The sequence below is a fragment of the Onychostruthus taczanowskii genome, unplaced genomic scaffold, assembly GCF_017590055.1.
Source record: "Onychostruthus taczanowskii isolate IOZ18803 unplaced genomic scaffold, ASM1759005v1 scaffold176, whole genome shotgun sequence".
Classification (NCBI taxonomy): Eukaryota; Metazoa; Chordata; class Aves; order Passeriformes; family Passeridae; genus Onychostruthus; species Onychostruthus taczanowskii.
Window position 1 is genome coordinate 385,372 of NW_024498973.1, and position 25,488 is coordinate 410,859.

General features: G+C 47.7%; 1 long non-coding RNA gene across 1 annotated transcript; it reads left to right on the top strand.

Annotated features, from left to right (window-relative positions):
• The first annotated feature begins 13,474 nt into the window (after positions 1–13,474).
• LOC121333676 lies at positions 13,475–21,631 on the top strand. The gene is made up of 3 exons (XR_005952344.1): positions 13,475–13,711; positions 14,591–14,672; positions 21,523–21,631. It is a non-coding gene; the product is annotated as an uncharacterized LOC121333676 (long non-coding RNA).
• The last annotated feature ends 3,857 nt before the right edge of the window (positions 21,632–25,488 follow it).

The window sequence follows — 25,488 nt, forward strand, 5'->3', positions numbered from 1 at the left end:
TGGGAGGTTTTGACTTGTCCAGGAGAATTTTAATTTAAAATCAAAGGGTTTTCTGGTTTTTGGTAGGGTTTTTTTGTTTTGTTTTGTTTTGGTTTGGTTTTTTTTTTTTTGTTGGTTTTTTTCTTTGTTTTTTTTTGGGGTTTCCCCCCCCCCCCCCCCCACTTCATTTTAGGTGATTTTAATCAACAGTACAATAATACTCAAAAAATAAAGCTAGAGCCTGAGCAGCCATGACCTGGTTTAGGGATGAAAACTGCTCTGAAAACATTCAGGATTTCTTACTGAAGTGAAAAAGTGTGGTATTTCATGATTATCATTAATAGTTAATTGAGACGTTTTTCTGAGCCCTCAAACCCTGTTTTAATGTATTTCAAATGAGATTTTATTTTTTTTTCAGTGAGGTGCAGATTTCGGTGGGTTTAAGACAAACCAGCTCCTCTTCAATTCTCCAGGCATCATCCAGGCCAGGAACCCTTCCAGGGAAGTTGCACCCTTTTTTTTGAAGCAACAGGAGATTGCTCAGCAAATGTTCCCATCTGCTCTCCCATGCTCTGTCCCCTGCACTGCACCTCGGCAGATTCTTTCAAATTAATGATCCCTGATCCATTAACAATCCCAAAAGTCATGAATTCAAGTCATATCACATTGATTTTAATTTTTTTTCCCATCAAACCAACTAAACTATAGCAATTCCAGGGAGAGGGAACTATTTTGGATAATCTCAGGAGAGAAGCATTGCCTTGCAGTTCTGAGCAAGTGGAAATCGTGCTTCAAACCCAAAGCAAAGCAAAGTAAGGATTGAAACAGCAAAGGTGGTTTTGTGTGGAGAACCCACAGCATTTATTTTAGAGCATGGATCAGGAGATATCCACACCCTCAGACTTTTAAGAAACATTTTTCAGCTCAATTTCTCAGGGTAAATTCTGCAAAACTTTTGCAAAATGCTCTGAAGTATCCAGAACTGAGTATTTTTCTTGCTAAAAAAAAAAAAAAAAAAAAAAAAAAAAAAAAAAATCAAACCTTTCATTGGACATAAAATCCTTGGCAAAACTTCTGTGGCCTGGATCTGATGCAGAGGGAGATAGACCCTGCTGGAGACCCAGCCCAAGGGACACATTTTAATCCTCTGGAGAGGCTGCCCCCAGATAAATATTCCTCACAAGAGGGAAGGGAACTCAGGGAATTTGTGGGAGAACAGGATGTGACCTGCTGATCTTCCTGATCAGACCCTTCCTGGGTCTGAACATAAACCCATCCTTTCTTTTTCACTAATCTTCCAAAAACTGAAAAACATCCTTGACAAAATACAATTTAAAAAATGATAGTTCAGGTTCTTTTGCCATTTTCATTTCTTTTTTCTGCTCTCTTGTCAAGCAAGTCTCAAAAGAGAAGGGCTGTGAGGTGCAAAAGGACTGATGCCCTTCCCTTCCCTTCCCTTCCCTTCCCTTCCCTTCCCTTCCCTTCCCTTCCCACCTTCCCTTCCCTTCCCTTCCCTTCCCTCCTTCTTTCCTTTTACAACCCCCAAAAAATTGCACTTTGGGGAGGGTAGAATCTCATGCTGAATTAAGGGCTTGGCAAGACAGTGCGTTTTAAGGAGAAAAATATCTGTTTAAATTTTCTTAGGTGTCAAAATGCTGAGCTCTGACACATTAAAAATGAAAAGGTTTTGCTTGGAAAACTTTCAAACACTTTATTTTGTCATTAATATCCATCCATCATAGTTGGTTTTGTTTTTAAAAGTGGCTTGGCTCAGGAAGGCACCCAAAGCAGGCCAGAATTAATTAAACCAGAAGTTTTGTTTCACCTGAATTCACTGCGTTTGTTTTGATTTGGAGGGAAAAATGCTGGGATTAAAGTGCAGCCCAAACTTAGGGAGGAGCCAACCCTCTTCCCATCATCACCAGCACCTCAGCTCTGCTGCCGGGCTTGCAGAAACCCTTTCATCCCACCGAGGGGATGGCAGGCAGCTATCCTGCGTGGATAAAAGCCTGGAAAAGACCCTAAACATAATTTACAAGTGTGTTACATCCACGCAAGGGCTCCGAGCTCCCCTCAGCCCTCGCAGCAACATCTGCGGTTGTGAGATGCGTTCCTCCCTCCCTGTTAACACCAGGCTGGAGCTCCCAACACCAGCTCTGAACATTTTGAATTTGTAGGCAGCTTTCAAACAGCTGCCATGTTTTAAAGAGAAGCAGACCCAAAACCCTCTGCTGATCCTTTTTTTTTTTTTTATTCTTTTTTTCATTATTCCTTTTTTTTTCTTCCCCTTCAAAACGTGGAATTTCCCCCACTCCCATAAAAATTCAACTAACGTGTGTGCTCAGATGGGCAATGTCCAGGTCTCAGCCAGGAACTTGCTGGATGTTCCACAAACCACCTGAGCTTGAAACCCAGCTGAAAATGTGGGATATTCAGTGCATGCCCTGATGTAGGATGGCTGGGAAGCCCCAAAAGCAGGGCCGTGTTTTGAAGTGCTGTCTGCAGCTCCTTCTCCCTTCCAGGCCCTTGCAAATTTGCATCCCTGGTTCAAAGAGTGTCTGGGATTTATGAGAAAAGGAATATATGTGCATTTATATGTGCGTGTGAACCTGCCTATGCACAAGCACAACCATTGCTTCTTTAAAAACGTTTACAGTCTGTCTTCTCTACGTGTTGACTTCATAAAAAACTTGTAAAAGTGGTCGTTTTCCTTTGGGTGGGTAAAAATCTGGGAATTTCAAGATCTTGACACACTCTGGCTTTTTGAATAAGCTTTGCCACTTTAAAACTCATGCAGAGAGCTGTTGATGTTTCTAAAAAAAAAAAAAGGTGAAATATCTCTGATATTTCAAAAAGAGAGAAAGAAAAGGTGAAAACCAACGAGGGAACTTTTTTTTCATTGTTTTACCAGCTCTGGCTGGCATTTGTTCACTTTGCTCACTTCGGGCTTCACATGTTAAGACTTTGTACCGCGTTACACCTGAAACTTCAGCAAATCCTGAGAGCCAACAGCTTTCCTGGATCCTGGCATCTCCCCGGGAGGAGCTGAGCCCTTGGAGGTGCTGAGGGCCTGGCTGCCATCCAGCAGAGCACTCAAACACCAGCTTACGTTTCAGCAGTGCTCAAGAACCAATTTCAAATTAGGCTGCGCTTAAGTGCTCTGCCAAAGAGGAGCGGGGATTACTCGCATTCCAGGAGTTAATCATGTGCTTAAGGTGCTTTCCTGGATTGGAACAATGGGCAAATAACGATGCTGTATTTGGGTAGCTTTTTCGGGGTGGGGGGGGAATAAAATAATGTAAAAAAAAAAAAAAATTGGGAATAATGGAAGTCCTCTGCTTGTTCGGTTGGTGGCAGAGCTGGCCACCTGAAAGCAGTTTTATCCAACTCTGTCCTGATCCCAGAAAGGGTAGGAAGGATAATGCAGGAGGGAGGAATCCTTCCTGATTGTTTTACCTGATTCCCCTTTAAAGGAGCACCTCTGCCCAGGCTGGGAGAGCTGGGAATGTTCACCTGGAGAGGAGAAGGCTCCAGGGACTCCTCAGAGCCCCTTCCAGGGCCTACAGGCGCTCCAGGAGAGCTGGAGATGGACTGGGGACAAGGGATGGAGGGACAGGACACAGGGAATGGCTTCCGCTGCCAGAGGGCAGGGATGGATGGTGTTAGGAATAAAAATATACCTATTTTTATTTAAGGTTACAGAGAAGAAAAAAAACCGGTGGGACCAGTTGCTGTTAAATTAGCTTAATTGTAAAGAGTTCTTTAATTGCCCGTTAATGGTTGATGATTTAGCCATTGTCCTCCCTGGTGCTTGCCCCGGAGCTACACCTGGACACGCAGCCCAGGAGAATAGGAGTGGCCTGGGACCACGTACGCAAATGAGAAATGCACCGCGCCAAAATTTCCCCGTTTTCCTAGAAAACCCCTAAAAACAACGAGCCAACACAGAATTAGGGGACCCTAGGTGATGTCTAAGGACGGGCGTGAAGTCCAGTGCCTGCTTGGATCCTTTTTGCTTCACACCCTGACCTCAAGAGATGTTCCATAAGGAGGGGGCCCGAAGGGTTGAACTGAAAAGGAGGAATCTGCCAATCTCCCGTGAGGACGCAGTCCCCAGCTCTGCCTGCAGACCAGCGGACAGAGCTGCATCACCCTCCTCCTCCGTGCCACTCTTGGGGACAGTGGCGGCGTGGGCGCGACCCGTCGATTTCTCCCCACCTGAGCTGAATCTCTTTAATAAAGGCATTGAAAAGGAGAAAGATCTCCTGCCCTATTTATGTTAGATAGGATATTGGGAAGGAATTATTCCCTGGCAGGGTGGGCAGGCCCTGGCACAGGGTGCCCAGAGCAGGTGTGGCTGCCCCTGGATCCCTGGGAATGTCCAAGGCCAGGTTGGAGACTGGGGCTTGGAGCAGCCTGGGACAGTGGAAGGTGTCCCTACCCATGGCAGGGGGTGGGATGGGATGGGCTTTGAGGTCTCCACTAACCCAAACTATTCTGGGACGCTTTGACTCCATGTCCCCATGGCTGGACTCTTTTCCACACCTCCAGACTCAGCACCATCCATGGGAGAGCCAACCCCGCATCCCAAGCTGTCCTCCTGCACACCATGAAGCTTTCCTGGGGAAAGCAAACCAGATGCCTCTGCCTGTTACCAGAGAAGCCTGGCCTGTGTGGCTGTGACACAAAAATGCAATGATCTCAGGAAATAAAATATTCTCTCTTTGGAGGAAAAGGTCAATCCATGTCAAATCCAGCCCCTGGTGGCCAGAGCATGGTGGAGACAGGGCTCAGATGTAGAGTCCTAGGCCTGCTAACTCTCCTGGATTTTTGGGATGGCTGTGGTGGATATCACCCCCTCTGCCTCATTCCTACCATCACAGCTCTCAACCACATTTCTCCAAAATGTTTGTCAGTGCCACTTACCAATGAAGTCTTAAATTGTCCTTTTTTCCCCCTGGTGTAGCAGCTCTTCCATCCACTGAGGAATCCAGATGGAAGGAGGTGCTGATATGTGGAAAAAAATCTTGGCCCCAAAGAGTTAAAATGTCCAGAGGGTATCCAATCCCATGTCTTCATTGTGCCATCATTTGGAAATCTGGCTCAGTATCTGCTCCTTCACTCAAGCACTCAGGGAGCTTTGGAGCAGGTAAAACTAAGCCAAATTCCCCCAATCCTCTGTAAGTGTTACTAAAAAAAATACCCCTAAATTAGGTCCCACATTCCTGTGATCCTCATAGTGCTGAGCAGGGAGGAATAGCTTTTGATAGCAGCCCTGGATTTGGTGGTGTGGCGAGATTTATTTCCTGATCTTTTGCCCATCAAACCTTTTTCTGATCTTAATTGTCAATCACATCATATGATTTCTCCAGAGGAATGAAAATAGCAGCTATTTGTCTTGAAAATCCCCCCTTTGATGTCAGAATTCCAGGAAATAAAACACCTTTATAGTTATGGGATCCAGACCTGTCCGGCCGGGATGCATTTCCAGCAGGAATTTTGTGTGTTTGTTGACGCGGGCTTTGAGGCGCCTTTCGCGGGGATTCACAGTGGGATTTTCTCAGCACATGAGTTTCTTTCCTAGGACTAAACCAACCCTTCTGCTCCGTGTCTGAAAGGTGTCAGCTTACCTGGACTGAGCTCCCAGGGTGCTGGGATCCAGCCTGGACAGATCCAGCCCTTGCTGTAATGCCAAAATTGTGGCTTGGACATCCAGAGCTGCTGACACGTTGGCTGGAGGAGGGAATTGTCCCAGACCCACCATCCCAGGCCACCCTTGGATCAAAGCTTGGCCATAAAGAGCCCCTTCTCCAAATCCCTGCATCAATGAATCTCTTCCAGCTGAGCCCTGGACAAGGAAAAACCTCCCTTTTTCCAGCTCGATCCTTTGGATTGACTCTTCATGCCACCAGCTCAGCCAACCATCTTTGCACAGCACATCCACCTCAATCTGGAGAAGTTATTTCTAAGAAAAGCCAGTTATCCAGTTTTTGGGGTTTTTTGTGAATATCAGGGAAATGAGGGAAAGGCTAATGAAGAAAAATTTGGTCACTCCAGCCTCATTATTTTCCCATAGTTTTTAAGGAGTTTTGTAGATTTTGGTTGCAGACTGGGGGATTAAATGTGTTCTGTGACTTGGGGGAAGGATACTTCTTGGTGTTTCTCCTAAGAACTGCTTCCCAAGCACATTAGCTGGGTGGGAGTGTGGATGTGCCACAGTCAGGACACATCTGTGTGTGTGTGTATAATCCATAGCACCCATTGCTACCTACTGACCTTTTCCTTTCTGCAGCCAAGCCTGTGAGCTCCCATAATCCACTCCAAGGTGTCACTCACAATTTCTAAACTGCTGTTTTCTCTAATTTCCAGTCTTTCTTCATCTCTTCCTCAGACATCTCTCTTTCCACCTGAAACTGGGGTTTTTTCCATGTTTCTCCCCCACAGCTCACTCTAGTGCTGTGTTGTGGCTAACTTGGCTGTGAATCCAATTTCCCCTGTTTTTCCCTCAAGTTCTCACAGCTCCAGCACCTACCCTGAAAAAAAACCAAACCATTATTTGCAGGACAAATTCCCCTCCTTGGCTTTGCAGCATGGATCACCTTTCCTCCTTTCCCTCCCCAAATCCCCCTGTGCCTTCTCAAATTTGCAGGATTCTATTTTTTTTTCTTCCATTTCACCAGCAATTAATCAATCAACCTGGCAATTTGGGACCAATCTAAAAACAATTATAATAAAAAAAAAAAAGAAGTAGCTGAAGGAATCCCCCCATGATGGAAAACCATCTCCGTGCTCAAACTAGTCTAGCAAAAACCACAGGATGCTTTGGGTTGGAAGGGACCTTAAAAATCATCTCATTCCAACCCCCTTTCCATGGGACACCTTCAGGAAAGGGAGGGGTAAGAGAATTGGCCCCTCTTTCCCAAATTTTAGGCTTCAAAGACTGAAAGGGCTGCTCACCAGCTCTAGCAGAGGCACCAAGAGAGGAGCATCCATCCCCTGCCCTGCACCTGGCACCTGATGGGGTTGCAAAGCCTCCAACCCCACCAGCCAGAGACAGGAGCAGCTTCCAAACTGCAACACAAAACCCCACACCAGGTACCTCTGCTGCTTCCAGGCTGTGCTGGTTCCCCTCCACCAACCTCTGGCAGGAGCTACCAAGACATCTGGAAGTGTTCCAGGCTAGGCTGGACACTGAGGCTTGGAGCCACCAGGGCTAGTGGAAGTTGTCCCTGCCCATGGCAGGGGGGTGGAATGGGCTTGAAGGTCCCTTCCAACCCAAACCATTCCATGATTCCCTGATCTTGGCTTGCCCAAGGCTGGCTCTGTGGCAGAGCACAGCACCCCCTGGCAGTGCAGCAGCTCAGGAAAACAGGGACTTCTTTCCCTAAAACATCAGCACTTTATTTTCATGCAGGGCTCTGCTGATTTACATCTCCTGCCAAAAAGATCTCATTCTCTCCCTCCAGTCAAGCTGGACATTTGAATGCCTGGGAAGGTGATTAATTATTACTTGAAAGGAAAATGCAGTCCTGTGGTGTCTCAGCCTGAGAAAATATTTTTTGAGCACAGAAGGGGTATTTGGGTGTCTCCCTCCTGGAGCCAACACTGGAAAATCCTTCAGCACCTCACTTTGATACAATTCACACAAATTCAAAGGGACCTTCCCCAAGGTCTTGGCTATTTGAGGGCCCAGATCAGGTCAATCCTGGATAAGATCCCTACCTGGAGAGGGATAATGGTTCAGAACTCAGCTCTCCCATGGGTGTTTGGATAGCTCAGCGTTTTGTTCTCCCATTTGTCACAAAAATGTGAAAGTTTGATCCTCAAGTTCGGCAACCATGGTTTTTTCACTCTCAGGAAACAGTTTTTACTCTGAAGGGAATTTCCCACTCCAATAGCTTGAAACCAGAGGGGGAAAATAACTCCACAAATTTGGAAGGTTAGGGTATGGTATTGAACTTTGAGTGTGCCGTGCCCCAGAGTTTTGGTGCAGCCCATTGCAGGGGGATGAGCCAAGCACAAGGATGAAGCAGGATGCTCTTGGAAATGAGAGCACTGCAGGTTCAGAGCTTGAGGCCAGGCATGAAGCTGAGACACAGAACTTAACAACCACTTTAACCTGAAAGAGTGAAGAGATTAAATGCTGCGCTTGTAGCTGCACAAGGAGCAATGCCAGCATTTGAAATCTGGGAATAATTGATCCCGGTTTCCAGAATCATTGTAACTGAATGAGTGGAGTGCAGAGGAGGAGGAGAGAGGCTGGGATTGAGAGATTGCTGTTAAAAATGCTAATCAGCAAGCTTTGAACCTCTGGAGGATGCCCTGGCCTGCCCTTCTCTGCCACCAGTGCTTCCAGCCGTGGCATGAGCTGGACACCTGTGGCCAGCCAGGATGATGCCAGAGAAACCAAGGATGCATCTGATAAAGCTTTACAAAAATTTAACACTTCCCAACAGCCAATCAACCTTCCAGTGGCTGTGGTGGGAAAAGCATCTAAATTAGGCAAAGTGCAAAAGCATGGGAAACAGGAGACCGGAGTTTCCAGCAGAGACCTGTCCCAAAAAAGGGTTAAGCTGAGTCCTCCTCAGCAGGACACCCTCTCCAACCCCTTAGAGGCTGGCAAACAGCTGATGGAGAGGGGGCTTCACAGCAGAGTAGTGGGAAAACAGGTCGTGGATTGAGAAATATTGAAGAAATGCTTATTTTTTGTCTCCTCCAGGAAGCATTGCCTACTTGTTCTTAAAAGATTTGCTGAAAATGAAACTGTTTTCCGTGAAAGATTTTTAAAGAGGGGCTCTGGACACCTGGCATTTACTGCTTCCAAACTGCTGAGATGTTACATTTTTGATTTAAAATTTAATTTTAAAATTAATTTTAAAAATAATTATTCCTTGGTGTCTTTAGGTGTGAAATAATTTTATTTTTACTGGAGAAGATGTTTAAAAAATTAGATGAAGCAACAGAATTGATCTGAAAGAGGCTTTTTTCCCCCTGCAGATTTCAGCTGGTGGTTTGGGTCAAATTTTAATTCAACTTGACATTGATACTACATCAGAATACAATTTTTTTTTTTTTGCTGTTGTTTACTTCTTTGTTCTCAAAAATAGCATCAGAGGCTGGAAGGCTGTTTCCTGCTCAGTCTTTTCTGAGGCCTAGCAATCATTTCCATCACAGCCTCCCATAAATCCATGAATCTGATGTTAAACTTTAAACTTTTTCACTGATTAGCATTTATGAACCCTCAGCAAAGAGCCCTTAGGCTTGGACAGGGACAATTCAGCCTGGAAGTTGAACACCCTGTTGAGCTGCATCTCGTGGTACTTTTCCCATCACTTTGGTTGGGCTTTTGGAGAACATCTCAATTTAATTTGGCTTGGGAACCCCTCACACACGTGAGTTCTGCAGGGGACATATGGTTTGCTGCACATCCAGTTCCTTGGTAGTTTTGCAAGAAATCTTTGGCAAATGAATCCCAGAGCTTTCCTCTCCTTGGTCTGGAATCTGAGAGTAGTTTTCAGAAAAGTGAACCTCATCTTGCATGGTGAAATCTGACTCAAACTCGTCCACCTGACTTTGGCTCCAAGCTGGTCAAGAATCCATTTTGTTTCATTGGGATGTCCTTGAACTTTGCAGAAATGATCCCTCTGCCAGGCAGGGTCCTGAGGGGAAATTTGATCCAACATGGATTCTGTCAGCACATCTGGCGAGGAACACATGATTTTATTGAGTTTTCCACTTGGGAGTTCAAATTTGGCCACTGGGAGAGCTCTCTGCTCCTGATGATTCCTTGATGAAGCTCATGAGCAAGGGAGACAGCCTTGACTGGAAGCTCTGGAAGGTGGTGGGAGACACATCTTGTCCCCAGGACGGGACAGGAGCTCCCTGGGAAGCATGGGGGCTGAAAGGAGATGTGCTGGATACATGATGCTTCTCCTTGGCTGCAATAAATGATTTTTGTTCCACCAGGCTGCCCTGGGTGGAAAAGCTGCTGCTGTGGGATTTGGGAGGAAGGGAGCACTTTGGCACAGCTGTAGGGTGTAATGGAGGTGGTGAAGTGCAGGATGGACTGTCATTTAATACGAACCTGTGTCCCTGAGGAGAGCCAGGGTAACGCTTCCCAAAGTTAAGCGGGTTTCCACTCCCGAATGAAGCCATTATTCCCTAGCCAGGAGCTGCCTCCATCCCTCTGCAGAGTGTTGACAATCAGAGCTCAGGAATGGATGAGGAGACCCAAGTGAAGAATCAAACTCCCTCAGGAGGGTCCAGGCAAGTTCCCTGTCAGCTGGATCCCAACATGTCCCAGATTTATCTTGGATAATCACCACAGTGAGCAGTGGAAGCGAGCCGGGCCCTGCCCTAAACCTCCTGTGCTCAGGCAGGCTGGGACTGAAAACATGCTGGTTTATCCCACTTACGGGCAAGGAAAATGAGGCATCAACAAAATCGAACTGAAGGTGTCCCTGCTTGTGGCTTCATGAACTTCAAAAGTTGCTTCCAACCCAAACCGTTCCATGGTGGAAAAAGAGTTGGTGCTTCTTCTACGCCGCCTTTTAGGCTTGGAAATTCAGTGCAAAGCTTCAAGTGTGATGTGTTAAAAGCTGCTGCTCGGGGAAGGGATGGATTCAGCACGTGCTGGGCTGTGCTGGCCAGGCAGGGGTGTCAGCACAGCTCCCTCCCAACATCCATGAGCTCATCCAGCTCCGGACAAATGGCACTGGGAGACACGAGCCAAGCCAGGCTGAGGAGATGGAGTGGAAAAGCAGGAGAGGGGAGTGGGGAGGGGGATATGAGGTCATCTGCACTGACAGTGTGTCAGGTACTCACATCAGAGCAGAGAACAGAGCCCTTGGCTTTATGGAATGATCTTCCAGAGGGGAACCAGGCTTGTTCTCCCAGTTATGGCACTGGAACAGCAGCATCTGGCCTGGAGCCTTCCAGGGGCCCAATCCTTCTCTGCTGCAAGCCCAGGGACTCACCAGGTGTGAATTTGCTTGTGAGAAACTAAGGCAATGACAGGGGCAAAAAAAATTTGGTGTCCTGCTTGGAAAAAACCCTAAAATCACAAATTTTTCTGTAGAGCAGCCTCTACTGAGCAGTAGAGACCATCACACCTTTAACTGCTTCCCCATACACCAGGGAATAATAAACAAGGGATAATAAACATAATAAACAAGGGATTTATTTCGTTTTGTTGTGGGGTTTTTTTCCCACAATTAGGAAAACCGGAAGCTGATGTTTCCTTTCCCTTTTCCGGTTTATTTCCTCAGCAGCCAAGCCACAAGATCAGAGCAGAGACACTCATTGGGCAGGTGAAGTTGGGAGAACCTCCACACAATTTAACAGCTCCCTGTTTGAAGTCCAATAAAACCTAAGGGGAAGGGGAAGGAAAAATATTCTGTTTTTTAAAGGCATGTGGTGAGTTTCAGCAGCCACCTTTACTGAGCTTTCCATAGCTTGTTTCCAATTACTGTGAGGTGTCCAGGAGCTATGGAAAAGGAGCATTGGTCTCCTGTGAGAGCTGTCATTATCCATGGAGCAGCATTTTGCTGGGTACAGAGGAATTACACTTGAGGAAAAAAAAACCTGGACCAAACCAGCATTCAGTGCCACCCATCCCTTCTCCAGATCACCTGGAAGCATAGCACAGGTGGGTGGAGCACCAATGGAGCATCCAGCTCCTGGGAAGGGTCTGAATTTGCCCAGGGCAATAGGGATTACTCCCAGGGCTGCCTGCCTGACCCCTCCGCACCAGCTACTGTGCTGAGATGCTGCCTGAATGCTGACATTTTAACAGCACGGTCCCTTCCCGGCACATGATCCGGCGTGAGGGAATAACAGGATGTATTAATGTCATTCCAGATAACAATATTCCTCTCAGAACGGGCTTCTGGCACCACATGTCCCCCTGCGAGAGAACTCTATCCCTATCGCTCCAGCACTCGCTCCCAGTTGAAAGGAATCCATTTGGGCCATTAAAATGACTTGTGAAATGTGGGATAGTTAGCAAGTAATTAGGACCACATTTCATTCCCCTGCCTGCCCAGGACTCTGCACTCTCTCCATTCACCTTCAGCTTTGCCTTTTGCACACCAACATCAGCACCATTTTTTTGGGGAGGGGGGATCGTGCTTCCCCTCCATCCCCCTCCCCTCCTTGCTCAGCTGGTGTTTGTCACCTGCAGCATCTATTCTGTGTGTAAAAAAGAAATGAAAGGAGCTGGGTTTGAAGGGGCGCCAGAGAAGGTTTCCCCATTTTCCATCTCCTGTGCAATGGTGCCACCCACCAGCCCTCTGCCCCCAGCACCTATGGGATAACAACAGCTGCAAGGATTTATCCGGGACTCATTTCTTGCAAAGTCCTGCTGATGGCTCTCCATGAGCTGGGAATTACCACAGAATTTGGAAAACACTGCTGGTTTTGGGATGCGGCTGGAGCCAGCCGGCCCTGGGCTGCATTCCCAAGCCCTCTGCTCCAGGCTGTGCTGGGAAACACAGCGTGTTGGACACCAGTGGGACTGGGATGCCACTGCCATCGTGTTTAATGGGGGAGAATATCCCTCGTCACCCCTTTGGTGCCCCTGAGGGAGGGTCCTGGGCTGGAGCTCTCACCCAGAGTTCCTCTCAGCCCTTGCATGTTAAAGGGACTTTTCCCTCCCTTTTTATATTCATGGATCTGCTCTTCCAGGCCCAGAAGACCACAGGCAGCAGGAGCCAGCATTTCTGCTTGGGAGAGGAGCCCATGGATGTTAGTGATGCCTCTGGAAGGTGGACGTGGTGAACATGGACATACAGGGGCCTCATGGACACTGGTGCAGGCCTTTGCTGCTGGACATTCCTCACGGATCATCCTTAGGGCTGAAAAAGGCCCTACTGCTCAGTCATGTGCTTCCTGAGGGAGGGAACAGCTTTGAGCCCTCCCATAGTGAATCCTGCAACTCTAGAGCCAACCTCATCATCCAGACCCTGCCATGGATGTTGTTCCTCCATCTCATCCTTCCTCTGGCTCTTGGTCCACAAGAAATCCCTCAAGGAATCTTGTGGATCCCTGAGACTGGATTCCTGAGGGTTTTGTGACTCCATCTTTCCCTCAGAGCAACAGAAACCTACACTAAGGACTTTCATCCTTGTCTTTCCTATCCTTACCTCTGGAATACCTCTGAGCCTTCACACAGGACGATTTCTGCTGAGGGATGTGCTCCTCACCACCGTTCCCTTTCTCCCTCCTGCCCATGAAGCATCGATTCCTTATGGACACCAGATGAGGACACCAAGTCCCAGGAGCACCTGGCTGAAGCCACAGAGCAATCAGCTGGGAATGAGTCATGCTAGCAGCCCAATCCCAGGATCCTGGCCAGATCCCTCTGCACGGGACAGAAATAGATTGTAATTGACAGATGACAGGCTCTGGCCAAATTCTGGTGCTTCAGAGGGGGGATGCAGGGATAAGGGCTATTATTGTCCCTGTTATTTTTTATTTTGGAAGTGCTCCTACTGCCCCAAGTGCTCTCGGGATTGCCGGCAAGAGCCTTCCTGTCCTTAGCAGACAGGATTTCTGGGATCCAAGGGCGTGACTGGAGATGAGCTATGAGCTGTGGGGTGGATGTGCTAACAACCTTTGGCAGGAAGGAGAGGACTGGACCAGCACTTCATCTCGGCCGGAGACATTCCAAGAGCGGCTGTGAAGTGAGAGTTGGACAAAGCGGCGGAAACTGGGGTGAAACATCTCACAAAGGGTAAATATTGGGAACATCTGGAGCGTCAGATGCAGGTCTCCAGGTGCACCTACCTGGAGGGCCAGGTAGGTGCACCTGGAGCCTCCTTGGAAGGCAGGGAAAGCTGTCCCAGGCTGCAGGAACGTGAGCGGCTGGGGAAGGACGGGACAGCTCATTCTGTGACCTTCTGCCCTGTGGTCACCAGGCATGGGGAGCTAGGTGCTGCCCTCTAAATCCCTGCTCGGGAAGTTGTGTTCTCCGGCAGCAATCTGGGATTTCCGCTGCTGAAAACATGGAAAATATGACCCCAGCACAACCTAAAAATGAACAACACAGGAGATATTTTTAGGAATTGCATAATCTGGGTTTTCACCCAAGTCTTGGGTTTGGAGAGAGTCTCCATGGGGAGGAGGACAGATAAGGGGCCTTCCCACCTCCTGGGATGAGCCCTGGTACCTCTTGCTCCTCAGCAGTGGTGGTGACATGTCTAGACACTCTGGGAAGCATTCAATCAGGACAAGGAAGAATGGGTCCCGCTGTTAGGAACAATGCAAGAGGAACAAAACAGCCCCATTTTATTCCCTGCAGCTGTCTTTTTAAAGGACTATTAGGTCACTGAAAGTTTTAGTTACAGCAAAAAATAACTCAAAAAAAAAAAAAAAAAAAAAAAAAAAAAAAAACACGGAAAAAAAATTGGAAATGAAGCTGTATATATTTTTGGGAAATTGCTTTTTTTATTTTAATAGGTTTCCCTTTCAACTCTCTTCCAGCTGATTTTTTTTTCCTTTTTTGAGCCCTGTGATTATTAATGGCTGTAGCACTAATGTGCTTGGAAAAGCTCATTGGAGACCATGTTTTTTGGATTATAAAATATCTGAAAGATATTTTTCTTTTCTTCAGCCAACTATTGCCCGGCTTTCCCAAGCAGACATTATTCCCTGCCACAGCATCAGATACATTGGAGCCCAACTTGGCTTTGAAGGTAAGTGGGAAAAGCCTGTTGCAATGGGGTAATTGCTCCTACCATGGAGCATTCCCAATGTCCATGTCTGGTCCTGGAGGACTCACTCCCACTCATTGAGGTTTTTCCGGTGTTACTAAATAACCCAAACTGGTTTGATTTTTTTTTAAATTTGCAAGTGGAATCCAGGGGTTCTGGAAAGAGCCGCGGACAGACATGAATGTGGTTTGTCTGTGTTGTGGTGGCAGAGATTTCCTGGTTTTGCAGAGCCTTGTGGGGTTCCCAGCACGGGCAGAGGGGTCAGCCAGGCCCTCCCGGCGGTGTCCACGCCGCTCCCCGAGGAACGCGGGGGTGGTTCCACACCACAGAGCTCCAACGAGGGAAGCCACAACCAACAAACAGACTCAAACCACCAGGGCAGCGATGGAGTGGTTTATGAACACCCAAATTAGACATCCTCTTGGAGCCCTGGCTGCTGAGAATTTTAGACTTTCTGTGCTGACAGGCACCGACCCCCAAGAGAACACTGCATTTGACCTGAGGCATGGAGAAGGCTTCCAAAATTGAGTGATAGAACTAAAATTATGGGTGTGGAATTTGATTAGAAATGTGAAATATCACAGGGTGGGAAATTAGAGTTTAAGGTTTTAGAACATAGTAATATATATACAGCAAGATGGAGGTTTTAGGGTGGAGGCTGCTCCTTCTTCTCCACCTTCTTCTTCTCCATGGGTTTGGGTAGTTTTTTGTATTTGAATAAAAAGTCCCCATTGCAGGCCACAGGTGGTTGGCTATTGGGTTAAAAGTGAAAATAATTCAGGTGTCATTTCTTAACTGGACAGTTTATCCTTAAAAGGCCTTGTAGAGAGAGATGGGGCTCCATTTTTAGTTTGTTGGAGTGAAAAGCTGTAAAACTCAGGGCTTGTGAGACTGTGACATAGACAAGAACTAATAAACATCTGAGTCCAAACAAGAAATACCATCTCACACATTTTTTCTGGCAAGAAGAAGTTAAGACGCCACAACAGCCCTCTGGCAGTGCTTGCCTGGAATATCCAGCTCCAGCTTCATGCTCAGTGGAGGTGTTCCCTGTGGCATTCATTCTCTGAAAAATCCCTTTGCCCAGGAGTTTTCTCTTGGGAAGCGGAGAAGCCTCAGAGAAAAGGAAAACAATTCTTATCTCATTTGCTTCTCCTGTGTTTTGCTCCTTTGGAATGTGTTTGGAGATTGTTTACCCACAGGTGATTGTTTCATTGGATTCTGCTATGAGCTGTTTTCTCTCTTTGGCCAATCAGTACCAAGATGTGTCGGGACTCTGGAGAGAGTCATGAGTTTCCATTGTTATATTTTTAACCTTCTGTAAGTATCCTTTCTGTATTCTTTAGTATAGTATAGTATGGTATAGTATTCTTTAATATAATATAGTATTATAAAGTAATAAATTAGCCTTCTGAGAACATGGAGTCAGATTCATCATTCCTTCCTGCCACATGAGGCACACTGAGCCCACTGCAGGTCAATGTTATCCAACAGCACAGCCTCCATTTTCATCAAAGGATACTCAAACCACCCCAATTCCCACCCATGCTGGGACACCCTCTGTGCTAACAATGATCCAGAGGCAGATTCCCATTGTTACAGCTGTCAAGAGGAGATTCCCGGGAAATGAGCTCAATAAACAGAGAGAGAATGAATGAAGGCAGCTGTTTCCTGGCAGAGCTCGTGGTTTTTAGCAAGCTCCCACCTCGGAGCCAAACCCTGGGGAGTTGTGGATGTGCTGTGACCTCTGCCAGTGCCTACCTGAGTGGCTCCTCCTATGTCAGCCTGCTGCCTGCGGAAGAGGGGATGTGGATCTCCCAACCTCAGCAGCTGTGGCCAGACCATGCCTCTCAGGGGCCTCCTGGCCCTTCAGGGTGTGACAATCAGCACCAGCACATGCCCAAGGGTCTGTGGGAGAGCATTCCAGGAGCTGCTTTCAAGGTCCTGCTCAAGCAAAGGGAACGAGGAGTTCCCCTGGTTGATCTCCAGCTCTGCCATTTGCAATTTATCATCGCCCCTCAACTCAGCAAAGCAAGAATTTCATAGGGATTTTGATGCAAAACAGTGAAATCAAAGTTTTCTTCCCAAAGAAAAAGCAAAAATTTCAGCTTTGTACTAGGACTGCTCCTGTTTAAAATGCTGAAAACACGGCGGATGAGCAGAAACAGCAATATCAGAGTGTTTGGAGTGCTCTTCTCTTCCATAAATCGATTTAGCACCCATCAGCTTCCTCTTGGAAGGAGATTGGAGAAGTCTGGGAGTCCTTTGCAAGGAGAGGAAGGGGACAGAGCAGCAGTGGTTGGTGATTCCTTGACTTTCTGGTGATCCTTTCTCACAGTGGACAGGTCCAAGGACAAGGTAATCCCCCACAACTCCACACAGACACCAAAGCCATGGCACTGAAATCTATGGAGAGCAGGGATAGGCAGACCTAGGGAATAAGTGCAGGTTCATCTCCCAGGGGTTTCCCATAATGACTGTTTAACCAATATTTCCCATCTATCTCCCATTTTCTCGTGACCCTGCTAAGTTCAGCCCTCCACTAAAAATAACCTCTGTTTTTTATTGCTGGGAAAGGATCCCAGCCTTCACAGAAACAGGGTTTCTAATCTTCACAGAGGCAGATGCTGGAATACCCCAAAAAGCTCAGAAACTGGCAGGCAAAATTAATGAGACTTTCCCACTTATTGTTAAAAAAAAAAAGTCTCCTGTGAGTTTATAGCAGCTGCAGATCCAGAGGCCTTTTTCACTCTCCAAATAAATTGTATTTTCCATGGCTTTGGGTTGGCTGTGCTGTGGTATGAACTTCAGGAACCGGAATTGATGAGATCTTTAGCAGATATATCCAAAAGAAGTGGGCAGAGACCCCAGCCCTGCTCCGTGTGCTCTGGTTTGGGTTGTTTAAAACACACAAATCTCCTGAGTTCCACGGTAAAGCACAGGAATGGAGCTGTGGCTTCTTCCAGAGCTGCCCCTCATAAGCTCCACAGCCTGCAGACATCCTTAGGAGAGGGCAATTAGCATCCTGCTGCCCAGGGGAGAAGTGGAAGCCATCCAGGCCTTGGCAGCCAGTTCCTGGGATTTCTTATAGGATCTCTGGCACAGCAAACCCTCAGCCAGAACACCCCTGGAGAGGCTCAGAATGAAGCAGCCCTTTTCCAAAATTGGGGTTTTGGGGAGGCCTTTCATCCATCAAAGGTCTCCCCTTCCTCCACAACTTGGTGTGTTTTATCAGAGGGGGAAAAAAGGGAAAACAACCAAATTCCAGCTGCAGAGCAGGGACACGGCATGACAGCTTGGGGTCAGTCCTCTGTTTTACTGGGAAATTCCAGGAGGGAAATCCCAACTATTTCCCAACTGTTGAGAACGACTGGTGGTGGTTGTTGCACGGGGCATGAGGCCAGACAGGCTGTGGGGTCAGAGGTCTTCAAAAGCGTTTCCTTGGACCTCTGCTTCCAAGACCAGCAAGACTGGAGTAACTCCACCCTTTCGAAGAACATTTTGGGGATAGTCTTTTCCCTCGGATGTTTAAGGGAGGAAGAACCCAGAAGGAACCGGGAACAGAAAAGATCAGTCCAGTGTCACGTGAGGAGCATGGGAAAAGCCAAGGCTGGAGCTGGGTCTTGCCAAACCTCATCCCAGATATTTAACAGCAAACCTGTTCTTCCACTCATCATTCCGGCTCCTGGAACTGCCAGGTGTCTGTGCTTCCTTCCTTCCTTCCTTCCTTCCTTCCTTCCTTCCTTCCTTCCTTCCTTCCTTCCTTCCTTCCTTCCTGGAGTCCTTCCTTCCTTCCTGGAGTCCTTCTTTCCCACAGAGAGGTTAACAGGGAGAAGCTATTTTTAGGTCTGAAGAAGTTGGATCATCCTCTGTTATGGCAACAGATCCTGTTATTCCTTGTTTCCCCTGGTCTTTTCAATGCATCAGAGTCATCGGGGCTCCCATCCAGCTCACAGTAAACACACCAAAACCTCTGGATTTTGGGAATTCTTTGTTGCATGACTGCTAAGAACATTAGAGGAAGAGAGGAAAGGCCTGTCAAGGAGTCTCAGAAGGAAGGAGGGGAACTCCAGACTGAGGAGAGACCTCTGGAGAAGCCACACCTGAGACCTGGAGCGGGGAGAGCAGAGCAGATGGCACCTAGAGGTCCCTTCCAGCCCGTGGGCTGAACATCGGGACCTAACAGCTCACCCAGCCCGGAGTGTGGGGCTCCAAAACGATGAAATGCTGCCTGGTTTGGGTCCAGAGCAATAAATCTTCCCTCACAGAGGTTACTCTGTACTTGGAGCAGGTTTGCAGGAGCATTTGCCAAGGTTCAGACAAGAGCAAATGCTCAAACCAGGTTTGCTGTGTCTTTGGGGGGTTTATTGCAGAGTCCATGAGCATGGACAGGACATCTCCTACCTGCTGTGGGACAGCAGTTCCTGCATTTCTCCCAGAAAATTCATGGAGTAAAACATCCAGGGAGATGCACATCTCCAGTTCCTTCTCTGACACCCATGCCAGCACAGAAGCTCTGTGAATGCACACAGAAAGAATATCAGGGATCCTCCTGCAGGAAAATCATATTTTCCACTCTGCAATTGCACTGAACCTTGCAGGAGCTGCAGAAGTGGCCAGGGATCCTGGACAAAACAGGGCCACATTCCACAGTCTGTCCCAGTAAAACCTCATGACTCCCTATTTTGTTCTTTTATTTTGCTTTAGCCAGCATCATTTGTAGCATTTGGACTGCAAAAAAAACATCCCAAAACCCCAGGAGAATGCTGCTTTTGATAACAGATTGTGTTTCAGCACTTTTAGGATAAGGTAATACCATTTCAAAACACACCAGTTTAGGGTTTTTTTTCCCTAAGAAATGTGAACAGAAAAACAGAAGACAACCTGCTCTGTTTGATCTGTGCTTTAAGTTTTACTGAGGAAAACAGAACCATTCTGCAGAAAGCAACCAGAGAAATTCGGAGGGAGCTGGCCAATAAACAGGAAAAAAAAAATCACTGAGCTCTTCAGCATGAAAACATCAGCAACTGATGGCTCAATCCAACTCTTCTTTGTCTTTCTATCTCAGCCACAGACTTCAGCTGGAGGGCAGGAAGGCTGGGACAACTTGAAATTCCAAATGAGGCTCCTGGACAATTGTCGAGTAAAAATCCCCAAATATTTTCTATAGATATGTTTGAACTGATGTGACATAAAGATGGTTTGAAATGCTGGAAACCTGAACAGGAGCTGAAACTATTGCAAAATACTTATTTTCAGGTCTTTATGTTAAATCAATTACCCTGTGTGCGTTGCTGAAGGCTGGCAGCAGGGAGGAGCGTGGGACAAGGATCTCCAGAGAGTTTCTCTTTTTCTCATTCTCTTTCCTGTAGCTCTGAAGAGGAATTATGGATTATCAGGGCTGCTCTCAACCTCCCTGCTCTTTGGAATGTGCAGCCATGCCCTTGGATCAACACCATTCCCTTGGGCTTGGCCAGCACAAAAGTTGCTCTTTGCCTCCTGGGCATGGAAGTCCTCCCAAGAGCAGATCCACAATAACGGAGAAGAGATGGAGCTGCACTTTCCCTGAGCAAAGCTGAAGCATATTCTGAATTGATTTGAAACCCATCCAATCAAAAGAATGAAATATTCCCCCTATCAGCTTAAACTGACCAAAATGAAGTGTTTCATTTCAGGTTTGTCTCCCCTCAACCTATCAAAATAAAATAGGGAGAAGAAAAAAAGGCATAAAAGAAGAATACTGCAAGTTTTCAGCACATTTCTTCCCCATGGGAAACAGCAATTCTGTGAAGTGGCAAGTTTCCTAGGAAAAATCTGTCTCATCAGCACTTCTCCACTGTGCACAATCTCCAAAAAGCCTATTGCTCTGATCTGGGGGCTTCCTGGGATTTATGGCTCTTGTATCTGTCCCTAAATCAAGCTCCCTGCTCAGAGGGTGTTTTGCAAAAAAAACAGCATAGGGAGCAACACGATGGATGGACACCCTTGGGCACCATGAGGCTGAGATATTGCCATACCTAAGCCAGGTTTGGAGCAGATAATGAACCATCCCATCCCATCCCATCCCATCCCATCCCATCCCATCCCATCCCATCCCATCCCATCCCATCCCATCCTTGCATTTCTGCAAAACCCCTTGTATGTGCAGACATCCATCACAGGTGCATTGCTGTGAGTGAGTGTGTAAAATCCCATTATTTACAGCCAGGAAAAGCCCCCATTTTTATGGAATAGTGCTGCCTAGCAGGTGATGTTCCATGAAGGGGAAGCAGGGCTCCCACAGCACTGGGATTTTCCCTGCTCCACAGGTCCACAGGCCGAGTGCTGAAGCGCAGTGTTCTGAGCCAAGCCAGGTGTGACAGCTGCACAAGGGGGATCCTGGAAAAGAGGAGGAAAACCTGAGGTGTTTTCTTGTGTCCTGACTGCCCAGTTCAGCTTGCAGCACCCCCTCGATGCCTCTCCCATCCTTGCTGGGGCTGCAGAACAGCGGGCAGTCATCAGTTCCGTGCTCTCTGCAGCGAGCTGAGAGGTTAAATCAGATTTTCAGTGTCTGTTTCCTGGGGGAATTGCTGAACTCCTTCACCAGTAGCTCCAAGGGGTGCTGCAGGGAAAGACAAGCACGGAGGAGGAGGAGGAGGTGAGAGAGGGAGTCAGTCAGCACTCATCCACTGAGGCACCTTGCCTCCCCCGGACAAAGGGAAACAAGCCCTGGCCAGGCCTTTCCCTGGTGCTCCAGCTTGCCAGGGGTTGTGCAATGGGATATTAGGCAGGCTCGGGGAGCACAGAGTGCCAGCAGGATGTAATGCAAGCCTACGTGTTTATTTCTGAGCAGGAACCCAAGCAGATCCAGTCGTGACCACTTGGGGAGCTGAATGAAATCCACCAGCTGAAAACTGCTTGCCGTTGTTTCTTCTCCTAAAGAACCTGGATGAAATGTTTTTAATAAAACACTCCTTCCTTCCTTTTGTTCTTTCCTTTAGTTTTTGGTTTTTTTCTTCTTTTAATACACATATATATCAAAGTTCAAATAAATCTTTACCATAATCAGAAGAATGCAGAGAACTGTAAAAGTTTAGAAGGGGTCACTCCTGAGCGGCCCCGACTCCATAAAGTGCAGTTTGATGTCCTGTACTTTATGGCTGTACAAAGCCCAGCTCTTCTGCCCTGAGATTGGCTGTTAATGTTGTAATGATGTTTAACTGATGACAAATGAATCACAGGTGGGAAGACAAGAACTCCTTAAGTAAAAAAACCTGTCACTTTTATTTGGCTGCTTTTTTGTTTTGTTGTTTTGTTGTTCCAATATTTCTCTTTAGTTCCCTCAAGCAAACAGATTAGGGAACATCCCAGCCTGTCAAGTAATATCTGTTTGTAAAAAACACCAAAAAAACACTACATCCCTTTGATGCATCCATCACACACTGCAGAGGGGAGAGAGGGGTTTTCCTTCACTTGCAGCATGGCTTCTTTTTATTTTTTGCCACTAATTATGGAATTTCTCATTAAAATAACAAGAAGCATGGCTGGCTGAGGTTTCAGCATGTGTTTTCACTTGGGGAAACCAATGGGCACCATATCCTTCCTTCCTTCCTTCCTTCCTTGAGTCCTTCCTGGAGTCCTTCCTTCCTGCAGTGCTTCCTTCCTGCAGTGCTTCCTTCCTTCTTGGATTCCTTCCTGGATTCCTTCCTGGAGTCCTTCCTTCCTCCCTCCCCTGCCCCAGCACCACCAGGGCCAGGTGTGGGGAGAAGATCCTCTCCCAAAACCAAACCCACTTCACATCTGCTTTTTAAAATTCATCCCATTCTCCAGATTTTGGGGCTCTTAGGCCTTCCTCCCCTCCTCTTCCTCTCCCTCCATGTGTTTTTTTTCCCATGGCAAAAGGAACTCACGCAGACCTGGGTATTTATAAACTCCCTCCAACGCCAGAGCGTCAGGAACAATCACTTCCCTCCAGTTTGCAGGAACATTCAAAGTGCCCCGAAACATATTTTGGACATAACTCATCACTTTGAAGAGGCTTCCAAGCTTTTGTTCCTGTTTATTGACAGGAAGTTGTTTTTCATGGCTCCAGATCAGGAGGGGGGTGATGCAGGAGTTGCCAAGTGGGTTTGTTGTGCCCTGCAAATCCCGACTCTGCATTCCTGGCTCCCCCCAGGCACCCAACACCCAACCCCTCTGGTCTTTGCCAAGTGGGATAAAAACACCACCGAGGCTTAAAAAGAGGGAAATTAGAGGCAGGGTGGGTGTGGGCAGGTGAGAGGGGAGCAGGGAGCTCTGGTACCCGTCATAGCTCTGGAAGAACAGGGGGGTTTTGAGGCACTGCCTGGCCCTGGAGAGCAGGGGTGAGGCACAAGTCCCCCGTTTCTCCTCCTGGAGAAGGGGCCAGCACAGGAGGACCATTCCCTCTGGGAATTGTGACTTGTGGGGAAGCAGGGAGTGGGAAAGGGAGCAGGGAAATGGGAGCAGGGAGGGGGGACGTGGCTGACTCCTCCTGTGGTGGCAGGACAGGGCTCTCCATGCCAGCCCTGGGGGCTCAGGGATGGGCCTGGGGGCTGCTGTCCGTGGGGATGGGCCTGGGCAGGGGATATCCAGGAGATGTCCAGGGAGGGGCTGGGGGCTGCTGTCCGTGGAGATGGGCCTGAGGAAGGGATATCCAGGAGATGTCCAGGGAGGAGCCTGGAGGCTGCTGTCCATGGAGATGGGCCGGAGCTCTGCAGGGTGACCACTTGAGGCTGGGCCAAAGGTTGGGGGAGGACCTGGGGGAACTGGGAATGTGGTGATGGGAGAGAGGCAGCACCTGCTCCCTGCTGCATGTCGGGACAGGGACAGAGAATGGAATTCTTGGGTGCGGGGAGAAGAATTGGTCTCTGTGGGTCCTTGTGGGTCCCTTCCATCTCTGGGTGTCCTTTGGTTTTATGAGAGAAGGTCAAATGTTCCTGGTTCCCATCTCAAGTCCCAGGTAACATCTTCAGGGAATACCCTCTGCTGACTTCAGCCCGGCTGAACCTCCTCCAGCAGCAGCATCCTCTCCTGAGGGGCATCTCCTGCTCCAGGGGCTGGTCCTGCTGGGGACAGCCAGCAGAGAAACAGGACGAGCCCCTGGGGTGCCCAGCAGAGCCCAGGATGAGGATCTCAGCCAGCCACAGGGATCTGCCAGTGGAAGGAAGCTCCAGCCCCACTGGGCTTGGCCTCCTGGACACCTCCAAACCCACTCAGCAGCCCTGGCACAAATCCCTGGGGAAAAGGGAGACTTTAAATCAGGCCACGTCGACCTTTTTTATACCAACAGTGGGACTGGCTGTTATGGACTGAGTGCCTGAGGTTCTTGCACTGAAAGGAGACCAGTGCAGCGCTGGGGGCACCTCTGGATTCCACTTAGTCCCAATAATTATTACTTCTTGGCTTGTTGCTACACCGTGTAGTGTAATGTTATTGCTTGGAATGCTCTGTTAACTCCCTTTTTACTGATACCATGTGTTCCCCTCCTTTCATCCCAGTAGTGTGTCAAGAGCTGTTTTCCTAAGGATGGTCAAGGGAATATGATTCTAATATTACTGGAGATGATATAAAAAGTTTTATAGACACTGCTCCATGTTTGAACTGGGAGCCCAGAGCTCAGCCACGAGGGCCTTAGTCAGGCATTTGAATTGCATGTTTTGGAAGGCCATTGAGGTAAAAAGGCACTTGCTGGTTTACAGAGGACAGCCAGTTTGAAGGAGAAGATGTTAGACCTGCACTTAGACAGGAACAGACCAAAAACCTCAGAAAGCTGAGCTTACAAAATGCAATTTCAGGCATCATTTGTCTCCAGGAGCACAAATTAAAGCATGGACACACTGCTTACTGGGTTATTCCCAGGAGTGCAGCCCCAAAGCTGTGGCTGTGAATGTGACACTCACTGTCTTGGCTGGCAGGGCTAGCACTGAGGTGCCCCAAAACTCAAAACAGAAGCTCCAGAGCCAAGGTGTGCTGATGATCACAAAGGATCTTTGCACTGTCTCTGGTTTGCCAACAAAACCACTGGCAGAAGTGGGGTTTTTAGGTTTTTTAGGAAGAGGTGTTCATGGTAAGGACTGGGAGGTGAGTCCTTCGCAGGAGAGCCAGGAATAGCTCTGGTGTGATATTCCCAGCTGTTAGGAAAATTAATTCACAAACACCGGAGGTTTATGTCCAAAAAGGAGACAGAGGAGTCCTTTCACTTTACTCAAATAAAGGGAGAGGCCATGGGGCATTCCCCTGGGGTCTCTCCAATTTTTGGAGGACGCAGCCTCCTTTTTATCCCAGTTTCCCAGCCTCATTTCCCTTCTCTCTTTCCCCATTGGCTGAAGTACTTGAGAGGTACAGACTTCCTGAAACCTTCTGCCTGATACCAGAGATTTCTCTCTAATGTATAACCCTCCCTTTTAATTTTTAATTCTTATGGAATTTAGGGGTTTTTCTCCCCCATTGTTTCTTCCATCTTTCAATGTCCAGTTTCATTTGTCAGCAAATCTGAAGTCTATTTGTAAAAGCAAATATATTTTTCCTTTCATCAATCAGTGGAATCCTTCCCATTGTTTCTTTTATCTCCCAGTGCTGGTTTTATCTCCCAGCAGACCCACAGCTGGTTTGTAAAGACGAATCCCTCATTCCTCTCACAGCCAAGGTGCTGAGCACAGAACCAGGAGCTCTCAGGAGGAGCAGACCCAGGCACTGCTCACTCCCAGCTCTGGGCGAGCAGAGCAGAGCTGGGCTGCTGAAATGCTCTCCAGGGAGCAGAGCACAGGGATTTGTTCCACTGGTTTGTTCCACTGGTTCC